Here is a 19,218-nt window from a genome sequence, read left to right on the forward strand (position 1 = left end):
CCGCCCCTCGGGGCGTCCGTGGTCTCTGGTTGAGTGTTGTCCGTGGGTTGCGTGTATCGCTGTGCTGTGGTGGGCTCGGCGGTATGGAGTGCCTGCACGTGGCCTCTCTGAAGTGGGAGGAGGAGGAGAGGCCGAGGCAGGGCCCTGGGGTCCTGGAGGCTGACGTGGGCTGGGTGGGCCTCTCCGTTGCTTGCGGGGGTGAGTTTTTGCTTGTTAAGGGCGCTGCTCCCCTGCCACTGGGCCCCTGCGGCTTCTGGAGCCTCCCGGGCCGGCAGCTCTGAAGACGTGTTGCCTGGCGCAGCCCTCAGGCTGAGCGGACCTTGCTCTCAGCCTCAGGGTTCTGAGCGGCCCCGGGACCAGGCCCCTCTCCCGCTCGTCCCGGTTCACTCGGTACCCTGCCCCCACAGTGCCCAGGGGGGTGGACGGTCTCCCACGCCGGGGGACCGTGAGCCGCGCTGTGTGGCCCCTGCGCTTTCCCTGAGCTGGCGGGTCTCTGTTCTCGCCCCCCCCCCATCGCCCCGCCCCTCTCCTGTCAGCAAACTCCCCTGCGTCTGCGCTTCCCCTGGGCCGCCTTCTCACGTTCTGTCCTGTCCTGGGGGAACCGTCCTCCTGCAGTTGGTCTCCCCTTGTGTGCGGCCTTTGTCGCAGATCCCCAGGAGAGGAGGAGGTTGCTGACCATTTGAGGTCATGTTAATCAGTGATCTAAAGATGCTGGTCCAGGGCAGAGAAGCTCAGGACATTTGACCCCGGTGAACAGACTGCCACCTCCTGAGGCCTGTGGGTAGTGGTGTTAGACACGGCCTGAAGTCAGAGCGCCATGGGTTCTTCCCACTCAGCTGAACTCTAATTACCATGACCTCAGATCAGCAATTAAACTCTTTCTGAACCTTCATTTTCTCATTTGTACAACTCAGATGTTAAAAACTGTGGGGTAGTTTTTTACTGTTTTAATGGTAGATATTTTAATTGATTGGGTGACCTTCTAGAGCGCACATGGCACCATCCACTGAGTTGATAATTAGCATTTCTAAAGATCACTGTGTTGAAATGGAATACGGGATGGAGGACTGGCCTCCTCCTTGTGTGTGGACCTGTCTGGGTGTTTACAGGTAGAGACGGCACAATCTGGGGTTCTCCCCCCACCCCGCCCCTCACGGGTCCCCCTCCAGTCTGTGCTAGTGTTCCTGAACTCATAGGAGGAGTTCTGGGGCCAATGGTTCTTCTTTTTTAATGACAAATTTTATTCCAAAGTGTCCCTAATAGTACCAGAGACATTGATGTAGAGTTTGAATATTGTTTCAGGTAAAGTGAGGGTGCATACAAGTAGTATTTGTAATTAATATATTTTCAGATAATGTGATTTTAAATGTCTGTGTTAAAGATGTAATGAATGTTAATGAACTTGTTTATAAAATGAACAAACTCATAGACACAGAAAACAGCCTATGATTACCAAAAGGGAAAGGAAATGGGGATAAAGTTGATGAACTAGATAAACAACCAGGTCCTACCACATAAATAGCACAGGGTACTATATTCAATATCTTATAATAAACTATAATGAAAAAGAAAAGAATATAATAAATGTTAATAAATAAATGTCTTACTGTCTTATCTGTTTCGAAAGGTTTGTATGTTCCGATTTACAGGGTTTTTTATTTTTTCCTTAAGAAGAACCACTTTGAGTAATAAACAGAACTCCATTTATAACATAATAAACATTCTGTGAATTTCTTCACAGTCCAAAGGACAAAACCTCTGACTTTGTTAGAATTTACATTTAACCTTAAATATGCTAAAATCCATCCATGTCAGCTTTGAAATTTTAATCTTACCTGATACTATGAAATAGGTCAATGCTCAATGGGTGGTCAGATCCCTAATATTTGCTGTTCAGTCACTTTTCTCGATCTTGCTCTCTGATTCTGTACGTTAGCGTGTTCAGTGCATCTGTAATAAACTTTTAAGATGAAGGGGAATTTCTTGCTCATTGTTTGCCTGAAACCCTGGCTTGTGTTCCTCTTTTTAAACAAAAACATGCTCCAAAAATCCACCCAAGTTCAATCCTTTAAGGATCGTCTTTGCCGGTGGATCCACAGTATAGGTCGTCCAAGGCGCGTACTCTGGGCGGTGCTGGGACCAGGGGTTGACGTGAGGAGCGTGGGATGTGGGAGGATGCTGTGGTTACGGCCCAGAGGAGTCCCTGTAAGTAAGGATGTAGGAGCATCTCAGAGGACTGGCAGTTCTTTTCAGAGGTGGAAGGGTGGTTTGGGTAGTGTTCCATGAAAAAGATGACCTTGACCTTGAGGAGCAAATTGGTGTTTGCCAGCGGCGATGGCACCCCACTCCAGTACTCTTGCTTAGAAAATCCCATGGATGGAGGAGCCTGGTGGGCTGCAGTCCGTGGGGTCGTGAAGAGTCAGACACAACTGAGCAACTTCCCTTTCACTTTTCACTTTTCATGCATTGGAGAAGGAAATGGCAACCCACTCCAGTGTTCTTGCCTGGAGAATCCCAGGGACGGGGGAGCTTTGTGGGCTGCCATCTCTGGGATCGCACAGAGTCGGACACGACTGAAGCGACTTAGCAGCAGCAGCAGCAGTGCAGACTGAGCGGAAGGAGTAGCTTCAGGTAGGAGGACTTTCTCCAGTTCTGGTGGAATTAGGATGTTGGGCTTTTTTGGGGAATGTAGGACACGGTGGTTTGGGTGATTCTGTTGCCTGGGATTCTGGGGAGGAAAGTGGGTCGTGAGCAGTCGTGCCTCGTGCCCCTGCAGTTCTGCTCTTAGGCACGTGCTCCCGAGGTTTGGAAACACGTCTACACAGAGACAAGTGGGCACAGTGGCATCATCCCTCGGAGCCAAAGAGTGGGAACCGTCCGTTGATGCCCATTGACTAGCGGATGAAGGAAGCGTGGTGTGTCCACCTGGGTTTCTCGTCCTCCTCCTCTCCCTCGTGCTTCCCCACTTCCTGCTTTCCTTCTTCCCTTTGGCTGACACGCGCTCACCCTCCACAGCTCAGTGTGGCCACCACTTCTTGATGCCTTAAGACTAGCTTGCCTTCCTTCAGAGTGTCCTCACTGGAGTCGTGTGTGCCCAGCCACCGAGCACGTGTGCCCACTGTATTTCAATCACTTACTGACCTGTCAAGCTCCCCACCCAGGCTGTGGGGTTTACAGATGGCTCAGACAGTGAAGAATCTGCCGGTAATGCGGTCCCTGGGTGGGGAAGATCCCCTGGAGAAGGGCACGGCAACCCATTCCAGTATTCTTGCCTGGAGCATTCCATGGACAGAGGAGCCCGGTGGGCTATAGTCCATGGGGTCGAAAAGAGTTGGACACAGCTGAGAAACTAACACACACCACACAGGCTGCGGGCTCTCCGAAGGTAGGTATATGTCTGACTTGCTCTTTCTCTCGTCTCTAGTGGCTTGTACTGGCATCTGTATATGGCTGAATGCATTACTGATGCACTTTTTTAAATGCGTAATTTTTTAAAAGGGAAAAACAATAATAAATGCTTTTCCTTTTTAAAAAAATAACTGTTGAGACTTAATTTGAAGACCGCACAATTCATCCATTTAAAACGTGCACTTCAGCTTTTCTGTGTATTCACAGACGTGCACCCATCGTCATGGTCAATTTTAAAACATCTCATCACGTCGAAAAGAAGCCCTGTTAGTGGTTGTTTTAGCCCCTGGGGCTTGTGAGTGGCGTACTTCAGTGCTCACAGCCTGTTGAATGTGTTAAAAATAAACACTTTCATTTGCGTTCTTTCTCTTTTGGGTTGATTTTTGCTGTCATGGGGAATGCTGTGGTGAGCGTCTTCAGCTCTTTGAGCAGGAGAGAGAGTTTGTCAGGGGAGGGTGATTGGGTCCGCCGTCCTGAGCGTTTGCATCGCTGTTGAGGCGTGTCAGGGTTGCCTCCTGAGAGCTCTGCCCGCATTGTGCCGCCGGTGGCACTGTGCCAATTGAGCGTGTAGACGGCGTTGCCTCACTGTTTTAATTTCTGTTTTCTGGGCAACTTGCGAGGTTGGACGTTCGCTTCGTGTGCCCGTTTACTAATTGTATCTCTTTTATGCAAGGCTCTTTTACAGCCCTGTCGCTTGCCTCATTTGCTTCTCATTTCTTGGGAGGCAGGTGGTGTCCAGCCACTGTGCCGAGGTCTGTAACGCTTTGAGATGCTAATTAAGCCCTTTGCCTAAGGTCTCCCAGGTACTCAGGGCAAAGCCACACCCGGAGGCCAGCTCTTAGCCGCGGTCCAGAGGATGGCATCTGTGGCACATTGCCCTGTGCTGTAACGCACCGGGGTGGTGGACGCCTCCCGAGAGTGCTCCGCCTGTTTCTGAGGTAAAGCCGAGAGCAGTGGGCCGGTCTGCTGTGAGCGCTTTATGAATCTCCGTAGCATAGGATGAAGCTTGAAACTGTTGCTGAACTTTGAGAACATCTGACATCACAGAGGATCAGCTCAGCCTACCATGTGCGAGTTTAACAGTGAGTGTAAAGCTCACAGCATGTGACCCTCACTGGCCGTCCTTTGGTTTCTTGAACATGTCAAGGTTTTCATTTTTGTTTTTTTCCCCTGTCTCAGGACATCGCTCTCTTACCTGTCTTTTACATGGCCAGCCTTCCTGCCTTGGGTTCCAGGTGGGTCTGTGCTGGGACCTCCCCATCCCCACCAGCTGTCACTTCCTGGTCATGTCCTGACTTTTCCTCAAGGTGGGCAGTTTCTATGGCTGACCCTCTAGTTCCCTTTCTGATAAATCCTCTCCAGGAGAGTGGGGTCCCTCAGGGCAGCAAGGCTGAGTTATGGGTGAGGGGCTGAGCTGCCGGGAAGAGGGAAAGTGAAAGTGAAGTCGCTCAGTCGTGTCTGACTCTTTGTGACCCCATGGACTGTAGCTTACCAGGTTCTACCATCCATGGGATTTTCCAGGCAAGAATACTGGAATGAGTTGCCATTTCCTTCTCCAGGAGATCTTCCCAACCCAGGGACTGAACCTGGGTCTCCCGCATTGTAGGCAGACACTTTACCGTCTGAGCCACCAGGGAAGTGCCTGGGAAGAGGGGGGTTTCCTCTTTACCCCTGGGAGGTGTCATTTGGGTTTTGTAGGAAGGAACAAGGCGGCTAAATGCAGCTGCTGTTCAGTTGCTCCATCATGTCTGACTCTTTGTGATCCCGTGGACTGTAGCCTGCCTGGCTTCCCTGTCCTTCACCATCTCCCAGAGCTTGCTCAAACTCATGTCCATTGAGTTGGTGATGCCATCCAACCATCTCACCCTCTGTCGCCCGCTCTTGCCCTGCATCTTTGCCAGCCTCAGGGCCTTTTCCAATGAGTCCGCTCTTTGCGTCATTCGGGTCAGTATAGCGCAATACAGCACCGTGCTGCTCAGATTACCAGGGGTGCCCCCACAGAGGCACACTGTGGGGTTGGGGGTTACCAGCTCTTTCCTGCAGGCCCTGCTTCCTCTGCGCCCCCCACGAGGCTGCCATGTTTTTCTCCTGAGCCCCAAGTACCTGGGGGCCTGGAGATGGGGGAGAAGTCCTTCCCAGGTGCTGCTCCAGGCAGCCCTCCTTCAATTCCCAGCTCCGTGCCTGGGGCGCGCCCCTCTGGTTATGGTCAGTGATGCCCCGGGGTCACTTCTCCTGCTCCGGGCTTTCCCTGTCCTGTGGCCATCCTCTGCCACTGTCTGCGTGCTGGTGGCTTTGTCCTTCCCATGGAGGTCAGCCGCACCATCCTTCTCTTCTCTGTCCGTGCCTCTTGCTAGGGAGCCCTCAGGCCCCGGGCTTCAGGAGCTCTCTGGAGATGAGCGCCGACCTCGGAGCAGGAGGCAGGTAGGCTGTGTCTCAGACAGAGACACAGGCCGGAAATGGCCTCACTGAGACCATGCTCCCACCAACAGTGTCTACTTGTCAAAGCCCGTTTCCCGCAGAGCACACTGGCCTCTGTGTAAAAGGCAGGCTCCCGGGCCACAGTGGGGCCCTGGAACTGGCCCCATAAATTCTGCGGTAACTGTTGGCTGAGCGTCATCTTCTTTCAGGGTGTATCTCCCACAAGTTGTTGTTTTAGCCTCTCGGTCGTGTCCAACTCTTCGCGACCCCGTGGACAGTATAGCTCGCTCGCCAGGGCCGTCTGTCTGTGGGATTTCCCAGGCAAGAATACTGGAGTGGACTGCCATTTCCTTCTCCAAGCGTTATTTTCTTTCAAAATATATTTCCCACAAAGGCTAAGCCTTATTTGAACCAAATAGCCAAATCCACACCCAAGGACAAAGGCCGTAATTTTTGTATTGTTCCGGCGACAGATATTCCTCAGTTTCCTGCTTTCCATTCCTGACATGTTCATTCTCTTGCGTGTTCCCCCAGATGGTATATATGGTTTCTTCGGGGGTTTTGGGTTAATATGCTCCATTTTTCACCTGGGTGGAGGAGATGGGAGGCAGAGCACATGAATTGTTATGTCACCGAGGCCTGGTGGGAGCTCTTCAATAAAGGGCTGTAATTTGTTTCCATTGCAGTTTATACAGTCCCTTTTGTTTGTTCAGAAATGGGCAGAAGGAGTTGAACAAAAACCCAGAAGAAATGAAGAGAAGCTTCTGACTTCATTTTAGTTGTGTGTTGAAGAGATAAATGCCGTGGAGGGCAGCATAATAAGTACCTGCTAATAAAATGCATTTTCAGTAGGAAAAAACCACACGTGTGAAATAATGAGGTGAAGAAAAACTATCAGTATGTCAAAAGCCCAAATATATTAGTGCATTTTTACTAGTTATGGGAAAAATACTAATTTGCCAAGTTTTAGGCGAAGCAAGATAGAACGTCCTGGGGTGGTGTTGAGAAGGGCCTTCTGTACCTTCTCGAAGCATTTTACTTCCGTGGGGTGTGGTGGTCTGCACGGTGCGTGCTCTCCAGCAGTGGAGTGCAGGCCTGCTTCCCCACCACCTGCCCCCCGTCTGCTGCATGAAGCGCCAGCGTGCACTCTCCGGGGCAGGCTGCCATCCTGGTCGGGGATGTGGCGACACATTCTACGGCATCTCTTTGTCTCTCAAGTCGCTCTCTCTCCTCTGTCTTCTACTCGGATCGTAAGGTGATCTTCCCAAAACTGATGTTTATCCGTAGCGATCCACGTGTAAAGGCGGGACAGCTGGAATGGAGACTTTTTACCCCCCCAGGCCCCAGCCTAGCACAAGTCTGGCTCACAGGGGCTCAGTACCTGCTGGGTAAAGGGAATTGCTTGTTTTCTCTGCGTTGTGTCCTCATTAGGAAAGTGAGGATCACGTCTGCCTTGCTCTGCTGGTTTAGGCAGTGGAGACATGTTTATAAAAGCCTGAAACGTAATATATGCGCAGTACATCATAATTGTTATCACTTGTGTTGATTTGTTTCTGACTTCTGAAGTGTTTCAACATATGCAGGTCTTAAACTGGGAAACCATCCAGTTTACTGTCTTGAGGATTGTATGTGTATCGTCCATGGGGTAGTTGAGCGGCCTTGGACGAGATGCTGGTGTCCCTGGCCTGGACCGCTCTGTGTGTAGGATGGGGATAGTACAGCCTTGTGTCCGCAAGGGGCACAGTGCAGAGAGACGTCTGGGTCAAGATCCTTGGGTTGAGGCAGACCTGGGTTTGCCTCCTGTGTCTTCTATTGATTAAATGTAACCTTTGACAATTTACTTACATTACTAAGTAATGTAATTACATTACATTACTTTCAGTTGTAAGATTAAGAAGATAATGTCTGATTAGCTGGAGGATTATCAGAAATAATGTGCAGCAGCCACTTGGCATCCTGCCTGCAGTAGTAGAAGCTCGATAAACATTAGCCTTGTCCCTTACTTCACCTACTTGAGAAGTCGATGTTTCTCCCCATAAGGCTGTACTGTTCTTTCCAGCTTAAAGACCTTTGGGTGGATCTTATCAGGAGTTTTAGCAGCGGGGTAACCTGTTAAAGTATGGAGAAAGCAATGGTACCCAACTCCAGTACTCTTGCCTGGAAAATCCCATGGATGGAGGAGCCTCGTAGGCTGCAGTCCATGGGGTTGCTAAGAGTTGGACACAACTGAGCGACTTCACTTTGACTTTTCACTTTCATGCATTGGAGAAGGAAATGGCAACCCACTCCAGTGTTCTTGCCTGGAGAATCCCAGGGACAGGGGAGCCTGACGGGCTGCCCTCTATGGGGTAGCACAGAGTCGGACACGACTGAAGCAACTTAGCAGCAGCAGCAACCTGTTAAAGGTATAAAGAGAGAATTTCTCTGCAGGATTTTCATAGTTAGATGGAGACAGACGGGGGAGCCTTTGTCTCTGGCTGTGTTACGTTGGGGCTTTGAGGCTATGCTGAGGCTGCGGTGTTGGATGGTGCCCACATGTGCTCCCAGCTGATGACCAAGCCTGGCCAGCTGTGGCCCCAGCACACCGGCGAGTCTGTGTTCCTCTCTGGTGTCCCGGTGTCCACAGCTCTCTTACATGTCGGTCATGCTTCATGCATGTAGGGGGATAATGTTAGTGGCACTTGGGAAGGTATAGAGGTCAAGGGGCCTATTGATCCTGAATCTCAGGCTCTGCTGTCAGTCTGAATAACTCCTCTCCCCAGGGGGAGAAAGGACAGATTTGTGGGTGAGGGGAGGAGGGTGGTCTTTGTCGTGCTGTAGATGGATTCAGAGGAAGTAAGACGACTGCCCAGAGGCAATTCCCTGGTGATCCAGTGGGTAGGACTCGATGTTTTCACTGCCATGGTCCAGGTTCGATCCCTGGCTGGGGAACTAAGATCCCACAAGCCGTACTGGGGAGGGATGCTCAGCTCTGGCTGGGCTTTCTCACTCGTGGAGAGGAGCCTGGATGGGCGGGCGTGGCAGCAGAGGGAGCGGCAGGAGCAGAAGCAGCTCCACACCTGCTCTCAGGCTGACTTCATTCATCTCTCAGGCGGGAACAATTCAGGGATGGATTGAGACCCTCCATACCCAGCAGAGTGCCTGCGCTACCAGAAGGCAATTGTATCAACTCCTTCCTTGTTGCTTAGCTCAGGGTCCCTTTGTTCACATGTTGTGGATTTTGGCCACCTGATGCGAAGAGCTGACTGATTGGAAAAGACCCTGATGCTGGGAAAGATTGAGGGCGGGAGGACAAGGGGATGACAGAGGATGAGATGGTTGGATGGCATCACCGACTCGATGGACATGAGTCTGAGCAAACTCCAGGAGATGTGAAGGACAGGGAAGCCTGGCGTGCTGCTTCCCCATGGGGTCGCGACGAGTCGGGCACGACTTAGCGACTCAGCAGCTAGTGAGACAAGTTACCGTGTCACCAGCAGCGCCCTGCGTTTGGCAGCTGACCGCGTGTCTGGTGCTCACGGCTCCTCCTGGGACCACTGAGGAAGTGGGCGCACACATGCCAGCAGGAGGTGGGGCAGAGGAGGTCCCGAGGTGGGTGTGTGAGGCTCCGACCCACCCTCCCGCTCCGATGGCTCCCGCATCCCTGGTGGCCCAGTCCTCAGTCTGAGCTCTGAGTTCTGCTTTCCAGGCGGGGGCGTCCTCACCTTCTCGTGAGCCTGTGCTCACGTGTTGCAATCCCGCACTCCCAAAGCTCAGTTGATTCATTTTCTCACTCTCTCAGCCAGTGTTTGTTTGTTTCTTTAGAGTGTCTGCCTCTTCCATCTTTGCTCAGTTTCAGCACCTTCTGGGTGCGGACGCGATGAGCAGGCCTTGCCCTGACGCAGGTTTCTTGGTCCTGAGTGTGCGGCGGTCGTGTGCACCTTCTGTATTCTGTGCCCTACGGGGAGGAGTTGCCTAATCCTCACAGTTTCCCACAAGGGTAGCTGCTGGGCTTGGGCTTATTTTACAGTGAGGAGATGGATACATGGGAGGGAGCTCATCCACGGCCATGCCTCCCTGAAGGCGCCCCATCTGCCCTGATCTCGGAAGCACACAGGGTTGGGCCCGGTTCGTACCCGGATTGGAGGAAGTGGGCTAATATGCCTGAGGGCTGCTTGCTGTGTGGTGTTTGGAGAAACCGGGGTTTGGACCCTGGCTGTGGGCTCTGGAGTCCATGCTGTTGTTCGCTGGCCTCAGCTGTCACCTGTTGGCTGAGTGCGCTGGGTGACTGATGACCTTGTTGGAGGTGACCCACCAGAGCCTGCATGGGGGCATGTCAGAGACCACACTTCTCGTTTGTTTCTGCACCAAGGGCATCTCTGAGCCCAGAAGCAGTTGTCATTTGCTTGAAAGACAAAGATGGGATGAGATAGGAAATGTCAGGCTCAACTTACTCAGTTTCTCCTTCATTTTATCACCAGCTCATTGCTTTGCTGCTCAGCCCTAAGAAAATGCATGAAAAGATTTCCATTGCCGGTGTCAGTGTGGGTTGGGCCTTGGCCTGGGAAAAGCCTCTCCTTGGGGCTTCATCCTGATGGGATGGACCCTCAGGCCCACTTCCCTGTGTCCTGGGGCTGAGGGCGGGCAGGAAAGCAGAGGAGTTGGGCGTTTTGCAGACACTCCTGGTGGAGAGTTCCCATTCCCTCGTTTCCCTTGTTTTCCCCTTCCCGCCTCTGCCGTCAGCTCCGTGTCAGCTCTCTGCTGCAGAGCGGACAGTGGGGTGGCCCGTAGCAGCCGGGACTGGGGGCCTCCTGCACTGTGGTGCATCGGACACGTTAGGAGTGTCTGCAAAACGAAGTCTTCCGTTATGTTGTACCTGTGATCATATGTCATAAAATCCAAAAGGTTTTTTCTTTTTTTAGTTTCAGTGCTGGGATACAGAAGTGCGTTTGTTTCACACACTTCCCTTGGGGAAGAAACTGGAGCAGCTGGAAAAGAAACTTTCAGCTTAAAAACACTGTGTTCCCCCAAAAGTGATTATTTGAGTTGCGAAAAACAAGGTTTTTGAAAACTAGAAATGACAAAGTGGATCAAAGAAGGCGTACATTTGAAAGGTTCTGTGAAGATTTGTGGTGAGGCTTTAAAAGTTAAGCTCTCGGCGTACTTGTTTGCAAACTAACGTTTTGCTCCTGGTTTCACAAGTTGCACATCTGCTCCTGAGCTCTGAGCTTGTTTCCAGGTGAAGGCTGGGGTGTCCTTCGAATGGCGTGGGGGCCTCCGTTGCATCAGTCGTCTCCCTGAGGGTGTTGCCGTTTTCTTACTCTCGGAGGCGTGAGGCTTGTTGGAGTCCTTCTCATGTCCTTCCATCTCTCCTGTGTCCTGTGTGTTGCCTGGAGGCGTTCCTTAGCTGTTCTAAATGCTTGACACTCTCTCCCATGGGATTCCTCTTCCCCCTTCCACCATCATTTCCCTGGTTCAGACTTTTATTTTTTAAAAATTTGGAATGTTTATTTGTTTATTTCTTTTACATCTCTTATTGTTTGGCCTGTACTTTAAGTCAGTTTTTAAAAACTGGAAATATCATTGATTTATAATGCTGTGCTAATTTCTGCTGTATAGCAAAGTGACTCAGTTATACATAGACATACATTTAAAAAATGTTCTTTTCATCATGATTTATCATAGGATATTGATTATAGTTTTCTGTGCTTTGTAGTGGGACCTTGTTGGTTCTCCAGTCTCTAAATAAAAGCTAGACTCTCAACACCTGTTTCTTGGATCGGCTCCTAACATCGTGTCCTGTCCCTTACTCTGCTCTTGATCCACTCTTCGCACTGAAGCCAGAATTTTCTCCTTGAAACGCAAACTAAATCACGCCCTTCTCTTCCTTAGAACCTGCAGTGACTGCCCGTCCCGTCTAGTAAAGGCCCAGCTCCATCTCAAGGACGCTCAGGGTTTGACTCAGGCCATCTTTTCAGCCTAATTTCATACTTTCTTCATCTACGTTATCTGTATTTCATATATTTTGGACCTTTAAAATCAATTTTTTTTTCATGTTCTTTTATGGTAGCTTGCTCGGTCCTTGTACTTTTCCTGTTTCCAATGTTATTAAGAGAGTAATAATTCCTTCCTCTTCATCTCTTCATTACTTTACCTGATTCTCAATTAAGCACTGTTTCATTATGTCCTAAGATTAATTTCATCACTTGGTTCCCTCACTAGATTACTGGTTCCTTGGGGATCAGACCATGTCTTGCTTACTCACCTTTCATCATTTTGGACAATGTTTTTTACCAAGAAGATAGCCGACAAATATGGAACTGAATTAATTTAACGTTACCTTTCCCAAATTATTTCTTTGTATGTGTTCACTGAGACCCCACCAGGCATTGGAGGAGGCTGAGGATTTAGGGGATCTCGTGGTCCTTGAAGGTGAGGGGGCCCAGCCGAGCGCTTTAAGGGAGGGCTTTTCCTTTCATAGGGCAGAGACTTGGTCTTTGTTAAAGGCACATTGAATGAAATATGAAGTAGTTTTGGAAGGAAGGGAGATGGCTGAGCAGCTGATGGCTGATGACAAGTGAGAGCCTGCTGGGGAGGTAGAAGCACTCTGACCCAGATTAAGACCTTTCTAAGCTTCAGTTTGCTCATCTGTGAAGCCGGGAGAACAGTGGTGTCTCTTCCATGAGGTGCCGGGATGATTTAATGAGGTCACACGTGCGGGCTGCTGGCACAGTGCCTGCTGGACGGGGAGGCCTCATTCAGTGTCGCTTGCTGCACTGCTGTGGTTTCTGAGCATTTCCGAGAGCGGCAGCGGCCCTGGGAAGGGCTGTCGATGTCCTTACAGAAACCCCTCTGTCAGGGCGGGGACCCTCAGCACGCCTTCCTCCACTGCCGTTTTAGGGCGCTGTGTTCTTCACTGCTAGGGAACGTTGGTGAACGGGCGCTGACTTTCCTTCACAAGGCTCTCTGAAAACTCAAAGTAGTTTTGGAATTTTTTTGGCCATGCTGTGCGTCAGGAGAGATTTTAGTTCCCCTATTAGGGATCAAAGCCATGTTCCCTGCATTAGGAGCACAGAGTCTTAACCACTGGACCGCCAGGGAAGTCCCAGAATAACTTTTACTATACAAATAGTATATGCTTCTTTTAGAAATCTTGAAAGATATAAACAGAAAGGGAAAATTGTATATAACCGTACATGGGCAAATACACACACCATTAATATTTTATGTATTTCTTTTGTATTGTTTTCTGTTTTTTTAAAATTTGGATTGATCTTTGAAGTTACACTTTTCCAAAAATATTATTTTGAGTCCTGACTTTCTGTATATCATAAGATATTTTTCATGCTGCAGATTCTTTATAAATGCCATTTTTAATGATTGCGTACATTTGCATTATGTTTTTGCACCATAGCTTATCTAACCGTTACCTCATAATTGGCTGTGAGTTTCTTGCTAATCATTTATTAAGTCTCGATTCTTAAGATCATCCTCCCTTCTGGGAGTTATGTTGAGATCTCTAGAGATATTTACACATTTTCTAGGTAGTGTTTTAAATGGCTGGTTATGTAACAAGTTGATGGCTTCCCATCATTGCCTTTCGTTTTGGTAGAACATGTTTATAAATTTGAAAACAACGAGGGAAAATATTTGGTCTCTGGTGTACTTGAATGATTGCTTCTCAGGGCCTCCAACCCGTCACCACGTAAATTAAGTGAAAAGCAAGTAGAGAGGACCGCTGACGGGAAGCAGTTACCGTGGCTCAGCGCGGGTTGGTCTGAGTCAGTCAGCCTCACGTCACGGAGAGGCTTGTTTTCTCGGTGCACGACAGGACTTACTCTGCACTGCTGGCTTGGCGGATCATTCGTCTTGGTAGTGGCGGCACGTGAGTGGTTGGACCATGGTGCTTCCTGGATGTGTCTGTGGGGTGAGGGAAAGCCAAGTTCATTTTTCTTGCTTGTAAGACGCTTCACTGGCTGGATATCACGTTTCATGATACCTGTGTGTTCTCTGTAATGTCACTTACTGAGGCTGTCTGGGCAGGCTGTCTTTCTTGGGCTCAGAAGACCCCTGGACCTCTCTCATCCCGTGTTTGCCTCGTGCTCAGTGACCCTGACCTCCACCTGGACTCCGCAGCCCTTCCTCTTGGTCCCAGGCTTGAATCCCGCATCTTCTGCAGCTCCTAGGTCCTCTCTGACATCAAATCCCTTTTACTCTAAGTCAGAGATAATAAATAGATTAATTAGATTGTGGCATCCTTGGTCGTGTCTAAACATCTCTATCTCCAGGACCTTTAACTGTGCCCGGCGCACAATGTTAGTTTTTTCCTTGATTTTTAAAAATTGTGGTAAGATAAACATAAGATTTGCCATTCTGTCTTTGTTTAATATTTACTTTTGTTTATTTATTGATTTGGCTGCGCCGGGTCTTCATTGCGGCCTGCAGGATCCTCAATTGCAGCCTGTAGGATCCTCATTTGTGGCCTGTGGGATCTGGTTCCCAGCCAGGGAATGAAGCTGTGCCCCTTGCATGGAGTCTCAGCCAGTAGACCACCAGGGAAGCCCCTGAGTGTACGATTCATTGGCGTTGAGGGCATTCATCATGTTGTGCAGTCATCACCACTCTCTACTTCTGGAACTTTTCTTTTTTATCAAACAGACCCACTCCAGTACTCTTGCCTGGAAAATCCCATGGACGGAGGAGCCTGGTAGGCTGCAGTCCATGGGGTCTCTGAGGGTCGGACACTACTGAGCGACTTCACTTTCCCTTTTCACTTTCATGCATTGGAGGAGGAAATGGCAACCCACTCCAGTGTTCTTGCCTAGAGAATCCCAGGGACAGGGGAGCCTGGTGGGCTGCCGTCTGTGGGGTCGCACAGAGTTGGACACGACTGAAGTGACTTAGCAGCAGCAGCAGCAGCAGCAGCCGCCCTGGACCCACTAAACATATTTCCGATCTCTGCTACCAGCTCCTGGTAACCTCTGCTCTGCTGTCTGTCTATGGATTTGACCGTTCTCGGTACCTTCTGTAAGTAGAATCATAGGTATTTTTCTTTTTGTGACTGGCTATTTCCCTTATCGTATTGTCCTTAAGGCGCATCTTTGTTGGAGCACAGATCGGAATGTTCCTCCTGTATGAGGCTGAGTCATGTTCCATTTTATGTACGTAGCGCATTTTGTTTATTTGTCCATCGACAGACCCTTGGGTTGTTTCTGCTTCTGGGCGGCTGTGAACAGCGCTGCTGTGAGCATGCTGTGCGGCTGTCCGCCTGAGTCCTTTCTTCTGGGTGGGTCCCTGGAGTGGAGCTGCTGGGTCCCATAGAAACTCAAGGCTTAGCTATTTGAGGGGCCCCACACTGTTTTCCGCAGTGGCTGCTTCATTTGGCATCCCACCAGCAGTGCACGAGGGTCCTACAGTGGTCTTCAGCATCACTCCATCATGTTTCTCTTTATGAACCAAAGAGAAGGCAAGTAATGCCCAGAGTCATCGTTAAGGGTGTTTTCTGAGTGAATGGAGAGAAGCTGCGATGTTAGCCTGTTAGCACCACCTTGTGTGGGTGTCAGAGTGTGGTGGGGGTGCTGGGGGGCAGGTGGTCCCCTGGCCACGATGGGAGGGGGTGAAGCGCTTGGTGATCGTTGCTGCTTAGGAAGCTGGCAGGCCACCTCCGTGTCTGTGGCTGCTTCTGAGTCAGCACAGCGAAGACGACAGAGCTGGCGCCACGTGGAGGCCCTGGAATCGATCCTGAAAGCGTCGTTCAGACTGTTTCAGGCCACGTCTGTGCTTTTCCTCTGTATTCTCCCCTCTCCCCCACCTTCCTTCATCAGTTTTCTTAACTCAGATTTGGAAGAAAAGATACACTGGCTTGGCCAAAAAGTTTTTCCATAACATGTTACCGATTTTCCATATTATGGAAAAACCAGAACGAACTTTGTGGCCAATCCAATACTTCTTTCTCTTCTCTGCCTGTTTATAGTATCGTAACTGACCCAATGCACACATAGTTGTCTCGGATCATTTCTTAGGAGAGACCAGAACAATCAAAGTGTGAAGTCCCGATGTGCTGGTTTTCATGTCAGTGTTGAGTCCTGAAATGGCAAATGGCCTGTGGCCAGAAGTCTTGATGATAGTATTTTCTACTCCTGTAAGGAACAGTCTGGTTAGGTGATAACTAGGCTTTTATTAAAAATGTTCTGTTCGGATGATTTCTTCAGTTTCTCGGATGGAAAAAGCTCTCAAGCGTATCAGTTGCTCCAGTTTGGCCGATGTGATCGTTGGATGTTCTGGTTGGAGCTGAGCAAGACCCGCTGATGCTGCTGCATGCTGGCGTCGCCCAGACTCACACGCTGCACACCTGCCTCCCAGAGTGGTGGTGCTGGGGGGGCAGTCTTTGGGAGGCGACTGGTTTAGATTAGGTCAGGGGGGGCCCTTCCTCCCTCTGTGCCCACGCACCTGAGGAAGGGCCAGGTGAGGCCGTGATGAGAAGTGGATGTCTGCAAACCAGGAACTGGCACCTTGATCTTGGGCCTCCCAGTGTCCAGAACTGTGAGAAGTAAATGTTTACTGTTCAAGTTAGGATCAATGGTGCTTTGTCACGGCAGCCAGAGTAGGCTAAGATGGTTGATTTTTAGTGACATTCATTAAGGACTTGTCACGTCTCTGTGGCCCTGTCGTGTGGTTAGGAGGACTTTTGGATTGATCCCAGGCTTCCTCGCGGCTTGGCATGTGGAACGGAGGTGAGCAGCCACCGTGGCCTTGACTTTCTGTGTCTGCCTCAGTAACACTGGGTCTCTGTTGTCAGGCCTGATCTGTGGGGACAGGAAGACTCAGCCAACTGGGGTTGAATCTCAAATCTGTTCCTGTCTGTATGACCTGGAGCAAATCATTTTACTGCATCAAGCTCATTAAATGTTTTTACCATGAAATAATTTCAATATAGTAGTGTAAAGAACAATTAAATGAATTTCCATGTAACAGTCTCCCAGATTCAGAAGTATCAAGATTTTTATATATTTACTTCATCTCTGGGCTTCCCTGGTGGCTCAGCTGGCAAAGAATCTGCTCACAATGCAGGAGACCTCTGTTCGATCCCTGGGTTGGGAAGATTCCCCTGGAGAAGGAACGGCTACCCACTCCAGTATTCTGGCCTGGAGAATTCCATGGACCGTATGGTCCATGGGGTCACAGAGTGTCGGACACGACTGAGTGACTTTCAGTTTCTTCATCTCTGACTTTTCCTATTTGTTGAATTATTTTAAAGAAAAATCCCAGAGGCATCATTCCATTTCAAACCTTCATGCTTTAGTATGCATTGCTAAAAAAAACCGGACGTTTTCTAATAGAATCAAAATGTTAATGTTATACCCCAATATTAATAATTATTTTTGGTAGCATTTAACACCAATCCACAATCAAATTTCCTAGATTGTCCCTGAGTTCATTTTTATCACCTTTCAAAAGGAGATGATAATGCCCAGACTCTCCCTCCAGGGCAGGAACTTTGTTTGTGGGAGGGTGTCTCATGCCTGTTTTGGGTGGCGAGGATTTGGAGTTCTGCTGTATACGCCAGGGCCTCACTTCTGAGGGGCCTAGTGTAGGATCTGGCCCAAAGCATGTGCTCTGTGCATGGAATCGTCCTAGTGATGCACGTGTTTCCTGGCGCTTTGTGCTAAGAACAGCGCTGGCCCGTGGACCGTAGCGTGGACGTGCAGGCTGCCTCAGCAGATCTGAGCTTGCTCTGTCATTCTCCATCTCTGAGGTTTCTACAGTTCTTCCCCTGGACACGAAGCCTCCTTTTCTGCCCAGCAACCGTGTGTTCATCCTCTGTTGTCAGTTGTGAAGTTTCTACAGCAGATGTCATGTGTCTCTGAGGAACCGTGTCCCGGAGGGGCCCCACATTGCAGATGCACATGAAGTTATGTGACAGTCCGTGTTCCTGGAAGCCAGCCCCATTCTCCCTGCCGCAGCCGTGTTGCCTTACCAGTGCAGATCACTTCAGGGAGAGTTAGCTGGAAAGCTCATGAGTTAGTGGTGTCCCTGTAGCCCATTCTGCTCCAGAGGCAGGTGGCTGCCCGTCTGTCATCTCTAGAGAACAATAGGATTTTCCCTGACGGAGGAGAAGGCAAATGCACGTGGCTGGAGTCATGGGCTCGGCTGGAGAGCAGGGGTCTGTAGAGACCGAGGGAAATAAGTGAACATGTGTTCACCCTTTACCTGGCTTCCACAGCCGGCCTGATACCTCACGTGGGAAATCCTGCCCAGAAGAAGTGCCCAAAAGGAGAGGCTAAGACACAGACAGGGGAGGTTCCCAGCCGGAGACCCTGCAGTGAGGCCCACGGCCGTGCACGTCCCCACTGTGTCTGTCCTGTTAACTGCAGCCAGCCAGCAGGACAGCTGGGTACCATTCCTCCTTGGGTGACTTTGCAGGAGGCATTGAGCGTCACTCTCAGGTTCATACCTGTCTTATTTCAGCAGGGCTTACTGGGAGAGTATAGCTCCACCTAATCAGGTGCCTAACCCATGAGTGCTCTGCCCAACGTAATGCAAGTTAGGTCACTTAAGTGCTCTTAGTGGGAGCCTTTTGGGAGATTCTGTTGTTCAGTTGCCAAGTCATGTCCAACTCTTTGCGACCCCATGGACTGCAGCACACCAGGCTTCCCTGTCCTTCACTCCCTCCTGGAGTCTGCTCAGACTCACTTTCATCGAGTTGGTGATGCCATCCAACTGTCTCATCCTGTCGTCCCCTTCTCCTCCTGCCCTCAGTCTTTCCCAGCATCAAGGTCTTTTCCAGTGAGTTGACTTTTCACATCAAGTGGCCAAAGTGCTGGAACTTCAGCTTCAGCATCAGTCCCTCCAGTGAATATTCAGGACTGATTTCCTTTAGGATTGACTGGTTGGTTCTCCTTGCAGTCCAAGGGACTTCTTCTGCAACACCACTGTTCAAAAGCATCAGTTCTTCATTGCTCAGCCTTCTTTATGGTCCAACTCTCACATCCATACATGACTACAGGAAAAACCATAGCTTTGACTACACGGACTTTTGTCGGTTAAGTGATGTCTCTGCTTTTTAGTACACTGTCTTGGGAGATTTACTGCCTGTAAATTGAAGATGATTTGATTGTTTAAAGAATTTTGTTTGTGCTGCAGATTGGCATTACTGTATTATATCCAGGCTGATTCTGGTTGCTTTCCTGTCTTCCTGCTCCCTAAGGAATGATGCTTAGACTCAGAAAACCCCTTAACCCACTAATACACATGCCTGAGAACTGGGCTGTCCCTTTCTGGCCGTTGTTTTGTGCAGTCTCTGGTCTGGGAGCTTGTGGCCTCCCTGTGCGGCCCCGCGCGCTCTGTGCCAGCCTCCCGTGCCCGCAGGCCCCGTGACGGTGGTCACAGTGTCAGTGTTCCTCCGCATACAGC

At 49.9% G+C, this 19,218-nt stretch overlaps 1 protein-coding gene across 4 annotated transcripts in view; it reads left to right on the plus strand.

Moving 5' to 3' along the window:
• The window catches only part of TRAPPC9 (trafficking protein particle complex subunit 9), a 388,615-nt gene that overhangs the window by 58,574 nt on the left and 310,823 nt on the right, over positions 1–19,218 (plus strand). The window lies entirely within an intron of this gene.

This window comes from Bos indicus, chromosome 14, assembly GCF_029378745.1.
Source record: "Bos indicus isolate NIAB-ARS_2022 breed Sahiwal x Tharparkar chromosome 14, NIAB-ARS_B.indTharparkar_mat_pri_1.0, whole genome shotgun sequence".
NCBI lineage: Eukaryota > Metazoa > Chordata > Mammalia > Artiodactyla > Bovidae > Bos > Bos indicus.